Source organism: Lupinus angustifolius, chromosome LG01 (genome assembly GCF_001865875.1).
Source record: "Lupinus angustifolius cultivar Tanjil chromosome LG01, LupAngTanjil_v1.0, whole genome shotgun sequence".
NCBI classification, from domain to species: Eukaryota; Viridiplantae; Streptophyta; class Magnoliopsida; order Fabales; family Fabaceae; genus Lupinus; species Lupinus angustifolius.
Genome location: NC_032009.1, coordinates 11,617,691 through 11,640,623, shown reverse-complemented (window position 1 = coordinate 11,640,623; position 22,933 = coordinate 11,617,691). Strand labels below are relative to the sequence as shown.

The 22,933-nt window shown below is 31.9% G+C and overlaps 1 long non-coding RNA gene across 1 annotated transcript in view; it reads left to right on the top strand.

The window, feature by feature from the left end:
- The window catches only part of LOC109342328, a 14,380-nt gene continuing 13,287 nt past the window's right edge, over positions 21,841 to 22,933 (top strand). Inside the window, exon 1 of the long non-coding RNA XR_002107050.1 lies at positions 21,841 to 21,850. This is a non-coding gene — a long non-coding RNA (uncharacterized LOC109342328). The remainder of the gene's footprint in view (positions 21,851 to 22,933) is intronic.

Below are 22,933 nucleotides of genomic sequence, written 5' to 3'. Positions count from 1 at the left end.
GTTAAAATGTCAAAGAATAAATATATATCGTAAAATATATGTTAATATATAATTATATAAATTTATTGAGTTTTATATATAAATAAAATTCCTACAAGATTTTTTAAAAACATTAATTGATTCTCTACAAACATATTATTTTTATTTTTTAATTTAAATTAATATGTATTATAAATTATTTGTTTCCTTGTTAGTATTTCTTTCTCAATCAAATATTTGTTTATTAACTCACATATCAATACGTTTCTATTATTTTATTAAGATAAATCGACAAACTGTTTTACTTAACAAAAAGTTGATATTTGTCACAAAGTAAGACTACAAAGTAGTGTCGCAAACCGATTTTAGGTTCAACACTTAATACACGACTAGATAGAGATGCAACTTTGTTTTAGTGAGCAAAACATAGGAAACTCTCTTTATGCCCACTTTTGTAGCGCATTGGTCTTTAAATTTAATATTAAGACTTGGGAATAGGTTACGGGGAAGATATTAGCATCTCATATGTCCTTGCTAGATGTTACCTTCACTAATTGCATGCACTATTTTATACTCTATGGTCTTTTGATTAATTTCTCCATTAGTTTATCAAAAAAAGTTATTTCTTTTAATTTTAGTGTCTGACAAGATTGTATTTAGCTCCAATTATCCCGATCAATATGGAATCAAGATTACATAGTTCTCGGTTAAAAATGTTTTTTGGTTTGTTGTATTTTATTTGAAGGTTCGAACTCAAAAAACAATATTTAATCGTAGTATGTCATCCCAACTATAAGAGAGTCAAATATAGTTATAATAACACATCTCTAGAGAAGGATGTTGAAAGCACGATAAAGATTGGGTACACTTCAATCCTTAATGGTTTTTTTAGAATATTATAAAGTTTACAAAGAAGGCTAAATATTTTTCATTATTTGCTCACCTATTTCAAGAGAATGGAATACATCACTTCGTATGCGGCCACAACTCAACATAAAACAGTGGCAAATATGATTTTAATCACTACCATCTAATTAATCATTATTATATTATGTTAATTGAGGAGAAAAATGTTTACTTAATTTTGTGCCCATTATCTATTAAAGAAAATGTATATTTATTATTATTTATAGAAAGACAAGCATAATAAATAAAATATCTATGTTTACTATTTATGAAAACTAAAGTTAATAAATTAATTATTACTTAAGTATATAATAATAAATAAAATATTTTTTATTCAAAATAAAATTGAAACAAAAGAGAAGACGAAAAGGTAGTTCTTACTTGCATCCGACTTCAGAAACAAATAGAGAACTTGTGTATATTCGAGCTATCCTTTTGGGATTCTCTCTTGTGATTTCTGTTTTTTTTGGCTATGTTTCAACTTAGGACCCACATGGTCTATATATAGCTGGACCTGATAGCCTTAGTAATAAAGAATATGAAAATTTGCTAAATTCATTTTCGTAAAAATGTTAATCCTTATTCGAAAATATATATGAGAATGATTTTCTTCTGGTACACCATTATCTTAATTCTTCTTGTTTTTTTTTTACTTTTAGTTAGTGTAACAAACCGTTAACCTTCTAATATCTGATTCAAATGAGTTTATTTATTAGTTTTTTATTATTTATTTTCGTATTTATTTAGTTAGTTAGATCACTTTAAACCATTTTCTTAATTTTTCTCTACCTTTTACATGGTTTCAACCAAAAAATCCATTATATAAATCTATAATCTTTCCATATGTAAACTTTATCTAATTTAAAATTTTAATTTATACGAGATTAAAGTTTTTTTCCTCACTCTTTCAAAGACTTGTCTTTTACGTTTTAACTTTTACTTTTGTTCACATTTTGAATGTTTGTGTTTATAGTTATTTTAAACCATAAATTTATAGAATGTGGATTTGTAGTAAATTAAGTAATTTTATCAGGAAAATAAATAGATAAACATATTCCTAAAGAATGATTAGATGAGTAAATCTATAACTATATAAGAAAATAAAGTTCATCCATGCCACGTGTCAAACTCTTAACAAAATAATTCCTTCCTAAAAGACTTCACTTCCTCACATACACCTACCACATATGATTAAAGCCAACCTATACTCATTTGACCTTTCCTATCTTCTGCTTAATTAATGAATTATGATAACACCACTATAACTTTTCCGTAAATTGATATAATCAATAACAACCTATCATCATTTTAAAATATACACAATTACCTACGATGCATGAAACCAACAATTGTTTAGGAAATATGTATTTTTATCCAATCGAATGCATAAGAAACATGTGTTCTTAATTACACAACAAAAAAATATTGTCTCGTGCGAATGCACGAGTAATTTGCTATTTGCTAGTGTGTATATGAAGTAAATAAAACTGTCGAGTAAAATTTATATTGACTATCTTTTATAAGTAAATGTGTATATTAATAAAGAGTAGGCAAAATTTAATTTACCTCCTCAATATTTATGTAATGTGTGATTTATCCTCTAATGTCTATAAGGGTTTATTTAACCCTCTAATGCTTCTCACTTGTTCAAATTACCCAATGTAAATTTTTCTGTTAAAGTATCAATATTTAATTTTATAAAATAATTATTAATTAGTAAATAAATATTTCTTAGTGAAGCATTAAGACATAAGTATATGTAAGTAATCATTTTTTAAATAAAACTTAGATAGGAAATACATGATAGAATATTAAATTAGAAAAATTGATGTATATCCAAAAAGTTAATAAATTTATATTCAAAACATGATAAATTAAAAGAAAATTAGATATTGATAATATCATTGCAAGATAAATTAAAATAAAATTAGATATTCAAAACGTGTTGATGGAGAAAAAAATGGCTGCTATTTTCATGTCAATGATGGCTTTGTCTCTATTGTTAACAACATCTAATGCAAGTCGAATCAATGATATATCATGTGTTGAGGCTACATCAATTTTATTACTTTGTGTTCCATTTTTTCAAGCTACTGACGGTCAAAAACCATCTGATTCCTGTTGTTGAGCATTTAGTACAATTGTCCAAAGGACTAATTCTACTGAAAATTGAAAGGATATATGTGAATGTTTCAACCAAGTTGTTAGTGGAGTAGGCATTAACCCTGACCAATTGAAACAATTTCCTCAATTATGCAACATCACTATATCATTTCCTCTTGACCCTAATGTTGATTGTGACACATAATTCTTTCTAACTCTTACATACACTTTTAATTTAACATTGTATAATATTTGAATTTTATATTAATTTAAAATTATATCTATTATATGCAGGATCACATATTGATGCCTTCAAGATACAGAATTGCAGAAAAAGCTTGAACAATATATAAGCAATAGCAAGATGAATAAGTTTAACAGTATGAATAAGTTTGAGTTGCAAAGGTTTATATAAGAAGAGTTTCGAGCTATACATGAAAAAGTTTTCTATTTTTAATTTTTAATCCTTGCTAATAACTAATATATACTCTTCTATCTTGAATGTAGTTCAAAATAATAAAAAAATCATGTCGAAAGTAGGAGCTTAGTATACCTCAATCCGTTGACCTGGTTCTAAAATTTGGTTGTGATTATGTTGTATTTATGACAATTACGAAAAATTATGAGAGAATATGGTTGACGAGCCCACAAGTGCATGTGCAATGCACTTGTGGAGATTCCCAAAATTGCAATATTGCATCCCAATTACAATTACGGAGTACATTTTTATACATTAACATCAAGAAAACATGATGCTTTTGTGTCCTATTATATATTCAATAAATTAGAAAAAATTAATTGTGAAACTGTACTTACATTTCCAATACCACATAATAGTTTTGCTTTTCGCTTCTTGCCTATAATTTGTGTTTATTACGGTAAACAATGTTAACAAACTTAAGGAAATCCTTTATATACTATTTCAGAATTTCAAATTTACTTCTATTTGAGTAATTAATGTTATTAACTTCTTTCATGTAGACTACGAGTAAGATTTTGTATAACCGTAGAATGGATGCGTTAAGTTTTCTTTAATATAACTTAATTATTGAATTAATCTTTTACATTCCCAACTAAATTTTGTAATTTGTTAATACGAAATATCCATAGAAATTATATTTATCTGTTTACCAATATATGGCTTAGTAATAATATTTATTTTACTTCAAATGTTACCACAATCTATCTTGAGGTTTATGTTATCACTATGTTCAAATTTCCAAAAAGTGATTATATTTTGCTAGCTAATAGTGGTATTGAAATTATATTGAGCTACATTAAAGATGTCAATCTAACTTTTAAAACAACAAATATGACCTTAAAGAAATGTGAGAAAAATTTCTCCATATAAAAGTGTGTAAGTTGTTACTGAATAGGGTTTCCTACAATTGGTAGATGTGTTCCGTAGTACTGGTTATTTCATATTGTATATATGTGGAAGAAAATTTTAATTTTTGAGGAAAAACTGACTTTGATCATACATACCCTTAGAATGAAATAGACAAAGTCTTTTATTTGATACCACAATATAATTGAGATTAGAATTAGACAAATATTTTAGTGGTTAAATTTAACTCATACATGAGTTATGAAGATTAAATTTAAGTTATCAAGTAAAACACTCATCTACACTCCAAACTCTTCTAATCTCCCATTTTAGTCTATTGATTATTTTTTTACTTTATGTAGAAAATATTTTTAATATTTTGTCTTATAAGATTTGTTTTCAATTTTACTGTGAGATTATTTTCCATTAAAACTAAAGGTTTTTTAATTTGAATTCAAAAGTCATTGCTACAAGTTGATAGACTTCACAAAACATATTAAATCCTATTTCACCAGTTTGAATCCTTAGCATCAAATATGTCATGTCATCATCATGTATTGACCCAAATGGTAAAGAACTTTATTCTCTTAAGCAAAGATATGAATGCAAGTTTGGTACAAACAAGTGTCGAGAGAGTTTTTTCCCGTAAATTAGTTTTCAAATTTAACTAGGTTTAGTAGGGTCTACTACAATTTCCATATATGGAGGAGTATGGTTGGATATTCTGTTAGGTATCAGTGAACATAACACACCTAGAAGGGGGTTGAATAGGTGTTGCGGTTACCAATTACAGTTTTTTGCACCGAAGCCTTGTTCTGGAAAAAGCCCAGTTAATCGATTAACACTCTGTCTTAATCGATTAACTTACAGAAAACAGCAAGTTGCAGAATGGCTTGTTGCACAACCACTCACCGATATTCAGATATAGATAAAGCAGATATACTCGAACATAATTAAATTCATTATAGAAAAGTTACAGTATCCAAATAATCATCTAAAAATAGGCAATATTACAACTTGAAACGTAAAGAGATTAAGGATAGAAAAAGCTTGCAACAAGGAATTTTATCTTGGTTTGTTTGCGGGTCCACTTGCAAATTACATCCAGACCTCACCTTTTGATCTCGAGAGATTTTCTTCATTAATATTAAAACGAATGTATTGTTACATGCACACTTTCAATACAAAAATTTAGACGCTCCCTTCTTGAATCCAAGAACGCACTTTCTTGGTTTGACTCACCTAATCGCATAAGAAAACCTTTCTTACGATCTAGCCCCAACCAAGAAAACGTTCTAAACTCAAGACCCCTAAGTCTTGGTGAAGACTCTCTGAATCTCTTAGGTGGTAAGATACCAAGAGACGACTTCCCTTATTACAACACAAAAACAGAATATTATTAAGCACAATGTAGCTCAAAATGTTACAATTGAAACTCAGCTAAAAACCCTATACAAGCCTCACAAGTAAACATGAATATGTATGAGTTCATCAATGTGCAGAAACAAAGAATTTCTATCCTAGAATTCTTCTAAAGAAATGCAAGAATGATGCAAGAAAAGATAGCAAAGTTTAACACATTAATCACATGCAATTGGATGACAATTAAACCCTAAGCATGATACTATCTCTCACTATCTCACAATGCATTTCACTCGGCCGATATGACACATTTTGAGCACGAAAAATATGCAACTAGCAATTCTAAAAATGAATAATATGATGTATGATGCATGACCTAAAAACACAGTTTATATAGAAAACCTTTATGAGACCTAGTTAATCGGTTAAGTGCCCTTTTAATCGATTAACATGCTATTGAGAATAACTGTTTTCAGGTTTTCAGTTATCTGTTAAAACTGAATTCACGTTAATCAATTAACACCTTCCTTAATCGATTAACTGACATATTTTTCAGCTAAATGATTAAATGGTAAATTACCTATATGTTATGCTTATCAATTATACATGTTTTACCAATATATTATGCCTAAGATGCACAATTAACATGTATGATTAATGCATGATCATATAATAATCTAGATGGCATGTCTCATGTAAATGAATTGATTAAATTTAAGGTTTGTGAGAATTGCATCTAGGTTTACCTAACCTAGACTCAATATCTAAGGAACACATCTAAGACTATAAAAATGAATCTTGTAAGGAACCTAGTCTAGACATGAAACCCTTGAGTCCATGGCATGTTGATTTGTTAAGTCATCTTCAAGCCTTCACTAAATCCTTGTCTTCATCAAAACATAGGCAATCTAATAGCGAAACACTTTGACACTTTGAACTTTCAATCTCCCCCTTTTTGATGATGACAAACTCCACACTAAATCTTGTTTTGATGCATAGCTTGATGATGGTTATAGAATGCATGGTTGGAACTACACACCTGGCCAGAGCAGGATAAGCGGCTCAAGGAGGCAGCTCAGTGAGGCCACATAAACCACCAGGCAGGCTGGACCCAGCAAGGGGTGAACTTGACTTAGCCACCAAGAAACTATGACATCATGCATGACCTCAATTGACAAGGCCTCTGACTACTTTTCAGAATAGCCCACAATAGCCTGGTCAAGTATCTCACAACTAGCTTTGGTGAGTAAACACCATGCATCTGACAATGCTGCTTGGCCATGGACCAAACCCATGCTAAAGGGTTTGGTGCGCCCAACATGGAAAAAGAGAGGGCCAAGCAGTTACCTGGTGCCTATAAATAAAGGCCCTTTTCCACCATTCAAATGGACTTCATTCTTCACTTCTTCTCTAAAAACACTCATCTCTGGAATTCTTACACTTTGGGGCTACAGTTCCAAGCTAGTCTTTAGTTAAAAACTTGTAATTTTCTCTTAGAATTCAAGAGGAGAAAAGAGTTGGAAAATGTGATGCAAAATTTAATTTTGTAATCTCATTTGGGTCTAAAAGCGTCTCATCCTTGGATAGATGGCTCATGCTCCTACACATTGATTTGGATTATGGTATAATGTTATTTATTTCCTTCATTTGTATCATATTTTGATTTCAATACATTCAAGTTATTACTTTTGGTTAAGTTTTGATTCTTTAAGAAGTTCTTAATGTGGTTTTAGATTGATCACCTAAAACTTGATTTAATGATCCAAAAAATGCTTCTTCTTAAAGTGTTGACAAGTGAACTAATAAGTCTTAGTTCACTAGTCAATTCAAAGCATATATTTTAAGCAACTTGTATTCAAGGATAAAGAAGGTTAACAAGCCTAAAGTAGGGTGTGACAACCTGCTCCGAAGAATGACAGTTAATTATTGTTTAGTGTATTATGCAAGGTTTGAAAATAATCTTATCATACTAGGACACTAGATGGGGGATTTAGATATGATGTTTGGTATTAATCCAAAAGTATAACACATAACTTGTTAATGTTTTCAAAAATCATTTGAGTCTAGAAATAATTCCATATTTGAAGCCAATATTCTCCTCAAGAATTTGTGAATATTAGTTTATATTTTCTAAGTTAACGTTTATCCAACATAACACAAAATCATCAAAAAATTGTTAATCATTATTTTTCCTATAATAGGCCTATATGATTCTCTTCTAATTCAATTCCCTTTGATTCAACATAACCCTGTACTATACTACAATTGAATCTTGAAAGAGATGCAAGTGTAGAATAATATAGTGTTAAATTTTATAAATTATATTTGTTGATTAAAGATTCCTAAAAACATAAGTTCAAACCAATTCATAGTTTGTAACTTTGTACATATGAATAATAGGCAAAACGTGAAATTCAACCAATGGATTGTTACTTGACAATAAAAGAGTGATGATAAATAATTTAACTGCTAACATTTAATTTCTGTCATCTACTTTCCGCAACTAACATTTACTTTCAGTCATTTATTTTCTGCAACTAACATTTACTTTCAGTCATTTGCTTTTCTACAACTAACATTTATTTAATTCTTTATTATTTTATTCTTTATACCAACCCTTTGAAAGAAGTGGTGTTGTTAACTACTAACTTTATTCGTGTTCTTTTTATTATTCTTTGATACCAACCTTTCGTCAGAAATGGTATGGTCAATTTAATAACACTAGACCGATCTTTATGGTATGGTTAAAAGGAACCCGAAAAGGGAGTAAATAAATAAATTCACTAAATAAATTATTCATCACTCATCACTCTAATTAAATAAAATAACTTTCAAATTAGAGTAAATCTCCTTTCAACAAATTGACCATTTGTTGAGGGTGGAAACCTCTAATTCTCATTTCAACAAATTGACGCTGCTTTCAGGGACATGTCTTGACAAGAATTTTATATAGTATATTATATCATTAATAATTGTGCATAAAATAAGTATTTTTACCTTTTGTACAAATTTAGTTTTTAATTTGTATAAAAATGTATATGACAAAAACCTTGTAAGTTCATTTCTTTTTCTTACTAATCTTTTTTGTGGAAATAGACTGATTTTCTTTGTGTGTTTCATTTTAGGAAAATGGACCGACATATTGATATCCAAATTGAATTCAACAATTTCATAAAGGAGTTTCAATAGAAGCTCAACAAGTTACACCAAAAGTTATAAGAATTGCCAACTCATCTAGAGAAGGCAAAGGAACAAAACGTTTGGTGTCACAATTGCGCTAATCTAAATAAAGTCTATTTCATCAACAACCAACCACCATCTCATCAATCTTAAAACAAACTTGAGGAAATACTGGAACAATTCATGTAGATCACCACAAGGCATCAAAAGATCACTGATGATACTATCAAAAACATGGAGAACTAGATCAGGCATATAGCTAAATATCATTCAACTATTTTAGAACATTGCAAAAGTGGTGGGAAGTATTATTGGAAAAGAGAAAGAAAGAGAAGAAGAAAAAGGAAAAAAAAAAGAAAAAGAAAAAATGTACATAAAAAATAGATGTACTAGAAACTAGCGGGGACAAAAAGAAGAAAAATAATACACGCTAGTTCAGAAAAAATACCCTATCCCACAGCTCCATCAAAAGCCAAAAAGGAGGAGCAGTTTGCTCAGTTCATGGAAATTTTCAAGTCATTGCAAATCAATATTTCATTTGTCGAAGCCTTGGAACAAATGCCAACATATTCAAAATTCATGAAAGAACTGCTATCAAAGAAAAGTAGCTACCATGAGAAAGAAGTTATTCAACTGAACACAACTTGTAGTGCAATCATTCAAATGAATGTTCCTCATAAACTAAAGGACCAAGGAAGTGTGACTATCCCTGTCACAATTGGAGCAGTTTCAATAGGCAAGGCACTTGTTGATTGCATGGAAAGTGTTAGCTTAATGCTGCTATTAATGATGAGGAGAATTGGAGGATTGAAATTAAAACCAACAAGAATGTCTCTACAAGTAGCTGACAGATCTATCAAGTATCCAGAAGGGGTTGCGAAAAATGTGCTGGTAAGAGTTGATAAGTTCTTAATTCCTGTAGACTTTGCTGTAATTGATATCACTGAAGATGTGGAAATCCCACTCATTTTGGGATGGCCATTCACGATGACAACAAAAATGTGGATAGATATGGAAAATGGGAAACTGATAGTTCAAGTGAAAAAGGAAGAAATTCAGTTTGACATTTTCAATGCCATGCATCATCTAAGAGATAAGGGGCAATGTTTTCAGATCAATATTCTTGAAGAAGTTTGCTCAGAATAGCCTCAACCTAATGATCCTTGGGAGATGCAAGAACTCAATTTGGAGGAAGAAGAAAAAGAAACAAAAATAAAAAATCTTTCTCATGATCTAATTCTTCCGCACAAAAAGCCTGAAAAAGATGAAAGTGGAAATGACAATAAGGAACAAGAACTGGAACTGAAGGAGTTACCTTTGCATTTAAAATATGCATTCGTAGAAGGCAACACCAACAAACCAGTTATTATCCGCAATTCACTTTCCACCTTGGATGAACAAAAGTTGATACAAGACTTGGAGAAACACCAATAGGCAATTGGTTGGCTTCTCACTTGTTGAAATTACCCATTGTAAACTTTTATGTTAAAGTATCAATATTTAATTTTACAAAAAAATACTATTTAGTAAATAAACATTTATTACTGAAGCATTAAGATATAAGTATAGTTATGTAATCATTTTTTAATTAAAAATTAGATAGGAAATACATGATAGAATTTTAAATTAGAAAAATCATTGTATAGCGGTTATGTGTTATCCATTGGTTGATGCCATACACCATGTCTAAATCCCCCATCTAGTTTCTTAGTATGTTAAACATGATTTTGAAACCTTATGTAATACACTAAATAATATTTAACTGCCACCCGTCGGAGTAGGTTTTCTCACCCTACTTCAAGCTCCGTTAACATTATTTAGCCTTCAACATAAATTGCTTAAAATAGATGCTTTGATATGGAAAGTGAACTAAGGTGCAAGTTATACTTTTTAGTTCACTTGTCAACACTTAAAGCAGGAGCATCATTTTGGATCTTTAAATCAAGTTTTAGATGCTCAAACTAAAACCACATTAAGAACTTCTTAAAGAATCAAAACAACCAAAGAAATAACTACGATCATAAATAAATAAGATGAAGAGTACAAGAAAGTTACACCATAATCCAACTTTTTGGAGCATTGGCCATCCAACCAAAGATTAGATGCTTTTGTTTCCAAATGAGGTAAAAAAATCATGTTTTTGCACCTCATTTGCCAACTTCATTCCCTCTGAATTTCTATGAACTAAACACCAAAAAACATCCTAATAAAAACCTAAGTTGAGAGAGAACCGGAAACGAGAAGAAAAATGGTATGTACAATGGTGAAAATGGTGGAGAATGGAGCTTCCTTTTATAGGCAAAGCTGATAAACTCCCAGTTGCCTTGTTTGGATGTTCAGATGCTTGCTTGGGGATGTTTGGCCCTCCCAAAGTTGGTGGGTCAGCAGCTTGCCACCCCTAGTGGCCAGCCTATTATGGGCTAGGCTCCATGCAAAGTGACACCTCCTACTTGCTTGTCATAGCTTAGGTCATGCATAAGGTAATGTGCTTGATCTTCAAGTAAAGAATGACAAGTGGCATGGTAAGTTGGCTTAGCTTTTTTCATGGTGAGGTTTTGTGTGGCTGGTTGGGAGCTAAGCTGATCTTTATCCACGCTAAGCTGCTGGAAAAATTTCTTCTTGGTGAGGTAACCTACATTTATTTAAGCCGAAGCAACCTTTTTCCCATGGTTCTTGAATTAATTTCAGTTGGTTACTTGGAACTTTTAGAATGATTTCTACATGGCAAGTTAAGCTTTTAATTTATGCATTTTTATTGGCACACCTAGCTTGGACTCTTCAAGGTAAGGTACCTTTCTTCAAGCCTAAGTAATATTTTTAGTCACATGCTAAGCACACAACATGTCATGCTTAGCTTGTTTGTTTTGAGCATTTATTCTTGAGATTTTGCATGAACTCTTGGCTATCTTTTGGATTAATTATTTTTGATTCAATATCATACAAAATTCAAAGAAAAATTGGACAAGAGGTGATCAAAAATTATATTATTTAAACACACAAAATTTTCTAAAAAGTGTTGAATTAAGTTGTTTTTCACATTTTTGCATAGCATAAGTGCCATGAAAAGTGTATGAAAATTAGGTATTTTTGACACTTATCACAAGTCGAATCAATGATATATCATGTGTTGACGCTACATCAGGTTTATTACCTTGCGTTCCATTTTTTCAAGCTACTGACGGTCCAAAACCATCTGATTCTTGTTGTTAAGCAGCTAGTACAATTGTCCAAAGGACTACTTCTACTCAAGATGGAAAGGATATATGTGAATGTTTTAAACAAGCTGTTAGTGTAGTAGGTATTAACCCTGACTAGTTGAAACAATTTTACATTTGTGCAACGTCACTTCTTTGAGGCAAGTTGTTAGTGTAGTAGGTATTAACCCTGATTGTAACACATAAATCTGTTGAAAAAGTTATATTGCTATTTATTGAGGTAAGTTTCTGATTGATTTATTTAATGACAGTCGATTCTTTGCTCGCCATCTCAGCTTTGTTGGAATAAATTCTAACACCGATATAATGGTATGATTTTAGCAAATTAACACTAGTGATAATGAGTGATATTTATTTTCATTTTCGTTTATTAACCGAACTACTTCCTTATGGAGGTTGGTAAAGAACAAATAAATAAAGCAATAAAGTTAGAATTTAACCGTACACTTTCTCTCAAATGGTTTGTATAAAGAATAAAGCAATAAATAAATGTTAGTTGCAGAAATGTAAATGACATAAAATAAATGTTAGTTTGTTGAAAGAATTTCTTTAAGAGGGTTTCCCCTCTCAACAAATCGTTCCTTAGCAAGGTGCCAATTTGTTGAAAGGTTATTACTCTCATTTTCAGTGGGTTCTTTTTTTATTTGATTAAGTAAGTGAACTCGGTTTTATTCTTTGTTCGTCATCTCGGCTTTGTTGAAATAAATTCCATCGCCGGTATAATGGTTTCAAGAATATTCCATTTACAACTTACTTCATAATAATCATGTGAATGATTTATTCCGTCTTTGCCCCATCTCGGCTTTGTTAGAATAAATTCTAACATCGGTACAATGGTATCGAAGCAATCCCTTATTACATAATTATTAAGTACCTTTGAAACCATCTCGGTTTTGTGGAATAAATTCCAACACTCCAACATCGCTTTAATGGTATTCTAATATATAAAAGTGATGATTAGTTAGTTGTTAGATAACAAATAAATAAATAACAAAAGAATAATAAATTTAGTGACATTTTATTTCTTTACTCCCTTTCGGGTTCATTTTATTAACAAACCAAACTTCTTCCTTAAGGAAGGTTGGTATTAAAGAATAAATAAACTGCGGAAAGTAAATAACAATAAATAAAAGTTAGTAAGTTAGTTTCATCACTTTTGTATATTAAAAGGTGTTTTCAACAAATAAATTTATTTATAACACTTTACTATTTTACAATTTACACCTTTTTCAATATTCAATTGTAGTATAGTATAGGGTTATGTCGAACCACAAGGAATTGCCTAATAGAATGAATCATTTGAATATGTTAATGCACAAATAATGAGTTAATCATATTTTGGTTTTGATCTGAGTTGAATTGCATATAAACAATTAACAATTTTGGTTTTGATCTGAGTTGTCACGCCTTGTTTCAGGCTCCATGAACATTTATTAGCCTTGGTTACAAGTTGCTTAAAATAGATGCTTTCATTTGGGAAATGAGCTAAGGTGTATTCCTACTTTTTAGTTCATTTCTCAAGACTTTAAAAAGAAGCATTTTGGATCTTGACATCAAGTTTTGGGTGATCAGGCTAAAACTGCATTAAGGACTTTCTAAAGAATTGAAATTTCCAAAGTAATAAGTTCAACATAATTCATTATAATGAAACAAGAAATTACAAGAAATATTAGTGTGCCAAAATTCAACTAAAATTTAGGAGCATTACACATCTTAATCCAAGGATTTAAGACATTTTACCATGCACAAATGAGATCACAAATGGATTTTTACATCTCATTTGATTACTCCTTCTGCTTTTGAATTAAGAGGAAATTACAAATAAAATTACCTAAGCTACTTTGGAGTAGAACTTCTCCCAGAAATTACAAAGAAGAAAGTGTAGAAAAAGAGAGAAATTTGGATGGATGTATGAATGTGAGAATGTATGTGTAAAAATGGAATGCCTTGAATTCTTTGAAGTGCCTCCTATTTATAGGAGTTTTCTGCCACCACCAAGCTGCTCAATTCCACCGCCAAGCTGCTGACCAAACCTTTCAGCATGGGTTTGGTCACTTGGCCAAGCAGTTTAGTCACCTGCTTGGGGCTGAGTCACCGAAGCTATTGTGAGCTACTTGGCCAACTATTGTGAGCTACCTCTGAAAAGCTTATGGATGCTACTTGGAGTGAGGTCATGCATGATGTCATGGTTGCTTGGTGGCTAAGTCAACTTGACCAACTTGCTAAGTGCACACTACCAAGCTCATATGTTGTACCGCTAAGCTGCCTGCTTCAGCAGCTTTGACCGTGTTGATCGTGATGTGGCTTGGTGCTTGCTGATCTGGCCAGGTGTGTGGTTCCAAGTTGGGCGATCAAGGTGCTCTGCTAAGCTTCCTACTTGAGTAGGTTGGCTTGTGCCAGGCTTGTGTTTTGACCGTGCCAGGTTGAGTCTGACCCTTCCAAGTTGGTGTTCAGGTCAGTTAGACATGGGTTTGGTCCAAGCCAAGATGCTTATTGAGCAACTTTATTTTGACTACATGCTTTCCACATAGGCCAAATTTTTGTTTAGTCATGTTTAAGGCTAAGCACATAGCTTGCCACGTCAAGCTTAAGCATGTCATGTGTGGATCATTTTGGCCTATGTTGAGCACTTTGCTTGCACTTAATCCTTTCTTCCCTTTTCCACCTAAATCCTAAAAAATAAAATAAATAAGAAATACACAAAGCACATATACAAGATCGTGATATGTTATCCAAAAAGTGTTGAATTAAGTTGGTTCTCTTAATTTTGCCAAGGATAAGTGTCATATAAAGTGTACGAAATGTAGGCATTTTTTGCACTTATCAGACCCCCTTTCCTGGCCGCCCAACGCCCTAGTCCAAGCTGGTGAGTTAGCAGCTTGTCCCGTCTTGGCCAGCTAGCTTGGACAACCTATTGTTGGTTATGTTACATCCATGTTGACACCTCCTACTTGGCTGTTCAGAACATATGTCATGCATTAGGTCATGTGGTTGGCCTTCAAGTAAAGAATACGAAAGTTGCTTGATGAGTTGGCCAAGCTTTCATCATGGCTAGGTTTCTGATCTGGCCGCCCAACTCACACTAAGCCCATGCCTGGCTGGTTGGTTTCTTCATGGTGAAGGAACCAACCTTTCTTCAAGTCGAAACAACCTTTGTTCCATGATTTCTTGAGTTGGTTTTAATTGGTTACTTGGCTCTTTTAGCATGATTTCTTCAAGTCTAGGTAAGCATTTGAGTTTGTGCTTTGAATAGCATATCTAGCTGGGTTTCTTAAAGGTGAAGAAAGGTACATTTCTTTAAGCCTAAATCATTTTTGTGTTGACAAGATAAAGCACACAACATGTCGTACTTAGCTTGTTTGTTATGAGCATTTCCTTTTGGACTTTTGGCTTGTGATTTGGTATCAATTCTTGGCTCTCTTTTGGAGTAATCAATTTCCTACAAAATTCAAGGGAAACTTCGACAAGAGGTGATAAAAAATTATATTATTCAAACATACAAAATTTATCTAAAAAGTGTTGAATTAATTTGGTTTCTACATTTTTGCATAGGATAAGTGCCATGAAAAGTGTATGAAAATTACGTATTTTTGGCATTTAAAACTTTGTTTGTCCATAAACAACAGTAAAATAACAACTACTTGGCTTTGGAAAAATTAATGTTGGACAAGATCAATACTCTGCATCATTTCAAAGTTTCATGAGATGTGTTTATGATCATGTGATTTTGATTCATAATATTTCAAACAAAGAATGGATACATCTTTTTAAAAAATTCATTGAGCACTTCAGTTATAAAAAATGTTATCAATCAAAGAGATGCATTTTAACACACGGTTCAAGAATGGAACCAATTGGGTAAGTGTTTCACTCAAAACTCAACTTATTTAGTTTTCAAGAATTTAATTTTCTTTTTCTTGTCAACACTTGCTTTGATTGCACAAAATTTTCAAGGTTCACTAAGGTCTTCCTTAGGTTGTAATGAGGCCTAGCTTATCAAAGAAAATTTGTTTTTCAAGATATTAAAAAATACTTCCAAAGTTAAAAGAGAGCAAAAATTGATTTGTCTTTTAAAATACATATTACTTTTTAACTTTTCACCTTTCTTCTTTTCCTTCCTTTCCTCATTCTTTTTTCTTGAAATTTTTATGTAACTTTTCTTGACTTTTCTCAATGTCTTTTTACTCCTTTTTATATTTGATGAATTTCTTTACTTTTTTTATTTGTAAAGAGATTGTGAATTTTTCTTTTGAATACTTTGTTATATGGCCAACTAATCCCCCAAACTTATTTTTTTCCATCAACCTTCTTTTTGAAAAATGCTCTCTTTTTACTTAGAAAAAGTATAGGAGATTTCATTTTTGTGTTTCCATATTAGGCTCAATGGTTGTGTATGAAAAATAATTTTTCTTTTTAAGGCTCAAAGGGGTTAACAAAGGATGTTGCTGTTTTTGGTTGGTCATTTTTAGTCAAGCGGCTCTTTCTAATTGAAATAACTTGTCTTGATCATTTCCTATGAAATTGTGTGCAACCAAGTAATGAAAGATTCAAACAAAATCAATCGTGCAAAGCCAAAACGATTCTCACTATGCTCACATAACTTTTGTGTTTGGCCTACACTCCCTCACATGGTTGATTTATGTACAACTCTTTGATTTTCAAACAAATTCACAAGTTCATGATAAATGATTTTCCAAAAAGTTTGCATTTTCTCAAAGTTATAACATCATGAATGCAAGTTAAAAAAAACAAACTAAAGAAAACACACAACTTAAAAAACTAAACACACTAAAAAAAAATAATGCAAGTAAACAACTTAAAATAAATTAGAAAGCAAACAAACACACTAAAAACAACATGCTTTTTTCATGAAAATTATGTTTGCAATCAAAATTTAAGCATTTTTCAAGTCCAAAATGATAAACGAAAATCGAAACAGAATTTTCTGGAAATTTCAACAGAAAGATATCAATTCAAACAATAACAAATAAATTCATACATAAGTTTATGAATTTATTTTGTTAAATGGTAAACCAAACAACAACTTAGTAAACCGAATAACATATTTTTAGGAGTTCTCAAGTTTGGAAAAATTAAATTTTGGAACAAATTGAACAAGCATGCTCTTAGTTTTAAGAAATTTATTTAACCTTTAAAAATCATCAACTAAAGCATGTTCATGGAGATATAGGTTCAAGTATCACAACATAAAATATGATTATGAAAAAGTGCATGGGGAATACTTAACCTTTTGGAAATTTGAAGACCCGACTTCTTTTTTCTTGGAAAAATCCAGCCACTTCATCCTGGTTATTTTCAATCACTTTTATGTTGTTCATTTGAAAACGTTGATGAGGGGTACCTCCACATCACCTTAAAAATTGAATAACAACAACAAAAGGTTTCTTAACTAGTGGGTTTTCACTTTACTAGATCAACTTTTCTTTCTTTTTGTGTTTTTTTATTTTTTAAATGTACAAAATAGAAAAATAAATTAAAGATGTACAAAAAGAAAAATAAATTTATACAAAGAGAAAAGAAACTTGTATTTAAAATTACTAATGATAAAAAATATAAGTATGAATTTCTATTATCTAACAATTCCTCGGTAACGACGCCAATTTGTTGAAAGAGTTTTCTTCCTTAGTATGACAAGTTTCTGATTTATTTAGTTAGTGGTTTATTCTTTGCTCGCCATCTCGGCTTTGTTGGAAGGAATTCCAACGCCGATATAATGGTTTCAAGAATATCCAATTTGATAAAAAACTTAGCTTTATTGAAATATTAACAACTTCATACCATCTCGGCTTTGTTGGCAAGAATTCCAACTCCGATATGATGGTATGAATTTAGCAAATTAACACAAGTGATAATGAATGATATTTATTTTCGTTTTCATTTATTAATTGAACTATTTCCTTAGGGATAGTTGGTAAAGAATAAATAAATAAAGCAATAAATAGTTAGTTAGAGAGTTTAAATGACAGAAAATAAATGTTAGTTGTGGAAATGTAAATGACTTAAAATAAAAGTTAGTAGTTTGATCACTCATTATGATTGTGTATTTGTCCTTTTCACAAAGATACAATTTATGCATTAAATTGCACTTTGGTTCAAGGTTTCTTTATTTGATTCAAGGTTTCTTTCTTTGTCAACAAATAAAATTTATAAGTTAACACTTTACTATTTTACATTTGCATATCTTTCAAGATTCAATTGTAGTATAGTATAGAAATGTAAGTTAACACTTTAATATTTATAAGTTAACACTTTACTATTTTACATTTGCATATCTTTCAAGATTCAATTGTAGTATATATCTTTCGAAACACAAGGAATTGCCTAATAGAAATGTACTCATACTTTGTATCTTCTATCAAAAGTAATAAATTAACAATTAAAGTTGTTTTTTGTGATTTTAAGTAAAGAATTAACTATTTACAAATTCAAGAAAGGAAAATTGATTTGAAAGATGAAATTATTGCTTGACTCAAATGATTTTGAAAACATTACAAGTTATTTGTTATACTTTCGGTTAATTCCACACACCATTTCTAAATCCTTCATCTAGTATCCTAGTATGGTAAGATTATTTTCAAAAATTATGTAATACACTAAACAATAGTTAAATGCCACTCGTCGGAGTAGGTTGTCACACCCTACGTCAGGCTCCATTAACATCATTTAGCCATGAACATAAGTTGCTTAAAATAGATGCTTGATATGACAAGTGAACTAAGGTGTAGGTTATACTTTTTAGTTCACTTGTCAACACCTTAAGAAGAAGCCTTTTAGTTTTAGATGATAAAGCTAAAACTGCATTAAGAACTTCTTAAAGAATTAAAACTTAACCAAAAAACAAAACATAACCAAAAAGTAATAACTTGAAGGGATTGAAATCAAAATATGATACAAATGAAGAGAAAAAATAACCATACACCATCATCCAAATCAATATGTAGGAGCATGAGGCATCTATCCAAGGATGAGATGCTTTTGATTTCGAATGAGGATACAAAATCCTGTTTTTGCACCTCATTTACCAACTGTATTCCCTTTGAATTTCTATGAACTAAAAGACTAAGAACAACTTAAGAACACTCTAAAAAGAGAGGGAACTGAAATGGGAAGAAGAAGAGGAATTCACAAACTATTTACAATGTGTTAAAGTGAAGGAATGGGTGTGCCTTTTATAGGTAGAGTGAGGGCCACCTGGCCTCCCTTTCTTTGTCGCCCAGCGCCCTAGTCCAAGCTAGTGAGTCAACAACTTGTCCCATCTTGGCCAGCTAGCTTGGACAACCTATTGTAGGCTATGTTACATGCATGTTGACACCTCCTACTTGGCTGTTCAGAACATATGTCATGCATAAGGTAATATGCTTGGCCTTCAAGTAAAGAAGAGGCAAGTTGCTTGATGATTTGGCCAAGCTTTCTTCATTTATAGGTTTCTGACCTGGCCGTCCAACTCAAGCTAAGCCCACACATGGCTGGTTGGTTTCTTCATGGTGAAGGAACCAGCCTTTCTTCAAGCCGAAGCAACCTTTGTTCCATGATTTCTTGAGTTGGTTTTAGTTGGTTACTTGGCTCTTTTAGCATGACTTATTCAACTCTAGGTAAGCTTTTGAGTTTGTTCTTTGCTTTGCATACCTAGCTTGGGTTTCTTCAAGGTGAAGAAAGGTACATTTCTTCAAGCCTAAGTCATTTTTTGGGGTGATAAGCTAAAGCATACAACATGCTGTACTTAGCTTGTTTGATTTGAGCATTTGGTTTTGGACTTTTGGCTTGTGATTTGGCATTAATTCTTGGATCTCTATTGGATTGATCAATTTCCTACAAAATTGAAGGGAAACTTGGACAAGAGGTGATCAAAAATTATATTATTCAAACATGCAAAGTTTATCTAAAAAGTGTTGAATTAAGTTGGTTTTCACATTTTTGCATAGGATAAGTGCCATGAAAAGTGTATGAAAATTAGGTATTTTTAGCAGTTATCAGTCTGTGAATATTGCTAGCATGCATCTTTGAAAATTTGTTGGTGCATTACATAATCCAAATGACATCTTTCTCTAAGCATAGACACCAAAAGGATATGTAAATGCTGTTTTTTTATCTTGTGGATCCACAACAATTTGGTTTTACCCCGAATGCCCGTCCAAGAAATTGTAGAAGGCTTGCCCTGCTAATCTTTCCAGCATCTGATCCAAGAAGGGAAAAGGGAAGTGATATTTTTGGGTTGCCGCATTGAGTTTGCGGTAATTAATGCAAACCCTCCAACCATGAATAGTTCTAGTTGGAATGAGTTCATTATTGTCATTTCTGAGTACAATCATTCCTACTTTCTTCGGCACCACTTGTGCAGGACTTACCTATTTGTTGTCTGAAATGGGGTAAATCATTCCAACTTCAAACATCTTGACCACTTCTTTCCGAACAACTTCTTTCATTGTTTGATTGAGCCTCCTTTGTAGTTGGGACACTAGTTTATAATCACCCTCCATCATAATTTTGTGCATGCAATATGAAGGATTGATTCCCTTCGAATCTTTAAGAGTCCAACCAATTTCCTACTGGTGTTTCTCCAAGACTTGTATAAAATTTTGTTCTTCCAACGTGGAAAGCGAATTGTTGATAATAAATGGTTTGGTTGTGTCGCCTTCTAAGAATGCATATTTCAAATGCAGAGGTAACTCATGTAGTTCCAGTTCTGTTCTTCACCATCATTTCCACCTTGATCTTTTTCAGGTTTTATGAGTGGAGGAATTAGATCATTAGAAATATTTCTGATTGATGTTTCTTTTTATTCTTCCTCCGAATTGAGTTCTTGCATCTCCCAAGTTTCATTAGGTAGAGGCTGCTCTTCGCAAATTTCTTCAAGAATATCGATTTGAAAACATTGCTCCTTATCTCTTGGATGATGCATGGCTTTGAAAATGTCAAACTAAATTTCTTCATTTATCCCCATATTTGTTGTCCTCATGAATGGTCGTCCCAAAATGAGTGGAATTTCCACATCTTCAGTGATATCAGTTACAGCAAAGTCTACATGAATTAAGAACTTATCAACTCTTACCAACACATCTTCCGCAATCCTTCTGGATATTTGATAGATCTGTCAGTTAGTTGTAGAGACATTCTTGTTGGTTTCAATTTTAATCCTCAAATTCTCCTCATCATTGATAGCAGCATTAGGTTAACACTTGCTCTTAGATCAACAAGTGCCTTCCCTATCAAAACTGCTCCAATTGTGATTGGGATAATCACACTTCTTGGGTCTTTCAGTTCCTATGGAACGTTGGTTCGAAGGATTGCACTGCAAGTTGCGTTCAGCTGAATAACTTCTTTCTACTAATAGCTCCTTTTCTTTGATAGTAGTTCTTTCATGAATTTTGAGTATATTGGCATTTGTTCTAAGGCTTCGGCAAATGGAATCAAGATTTGCAATGACTTGAAGATTTCCTTGAACCGAGCTTCTCTCTTTCACCGCCAAGCTATTGACCAAACCCTTAAGCGTGGGTTTGGTCATGGCCAAGCAACTTAGTCACCTGCTTGAGGCAGACTCACCCAAGCTAGTTGTGAGCTACTGGCCCATCTATTGTGAGCTACCTTTGAAAAGCCTATGGAGGCTACTTGATCAGGTTGCTGCTATTTGATAGACTGGTGCTTGCTGATCTGCTCAGGTGTGTGGTTCCAATATGAGCGGTCCAGGTGCTCTGCTAAGCTGTCTACTTGATCAGGTTGACTTGTGGCTTGTGTTCTGACCGTGCCATGCTCGTGTTCTGTCCGAGCCAGGTTGCTTTTGACCGTTCTAGGTTGGGTTTGACCGTGCCAGATTGGTGTCCAGGTCAGCTGGGCGTGGACTTTGTCCAAGCTAAGCTGCTTAGTGAGCAGCTTCAAGTTGACTCATATTTCCACATAGGCCAAGTCTTGTTGAGTCATGCTTAAGCACATAACTTGCCACATCAAGCTTAAGCATGTCCTTTGATGATCATTTTTGGCCAATTTTGAGCACTTTGTTTGTGTTTGATTAATTCTTCTCTTTTCCACCAAAATGCTACAAAATAAATACACAAGGCATATATACAAGATTGTGATATTTTATCCAAAAAGTGTTGAGTTAAGTTTGTTTTCTCAATTTATCCAAGGATAAGTGCCATGAAAAGTGTATGAAAATTAGGTATTTTTGGCACTTATCAAATCCCCCCAACTTAACATTTTGTTTGTCCTCAAACAAAAGGTAAAGCTTNNNAGCTTATCCGAATTCAAGACTTGGCTATTTTTTTAATATATGATTTACATGATTTCAAATTTGCTTAAGCATGATCAAAAATGTTTTCAATGAGATTTTTCATGATTTTCAATTTTTAACACATAATGAATCAAACATGAATTTTATGCTTTTGTTCATAAAAAATGTGCAACAATTTACCTAAGCAAATATTTTTCAATCAAAAAGTGTTTTTGGACACAAGTTCAAAATTGGAACTTGAAAGGGGTAAGTGTTTCACTCAATTTTTCAACCATTTGGTTGTAGTAATTTAAACTTGTTCTTTGTCTCACCTATTCTCTTAAATTGCATAATAAATTAAGGATCACTAAGGTCTTGTTTTCGGTTGTAATGAGGCTTCGTTTGGACAATCATGGTTTTTGTAGGTAATTAAGTTAAGTTAAAGTCAAAAGAGAGCATTTTGTTTTGAAATTTTTTCTCAATGAAATATTTTTACTCTACTTTTTTCCATAATTCTCTTTTTCCAACCTCTTAGCTTTTGATCCTTGGCTTCTTTTTGGCTTTTCTTTGCATTTCTCATTTTTTTTTGTTTTTCACTTTCTTTCACAACTTTTTTGTTGTTTTTGTAAAGAGATT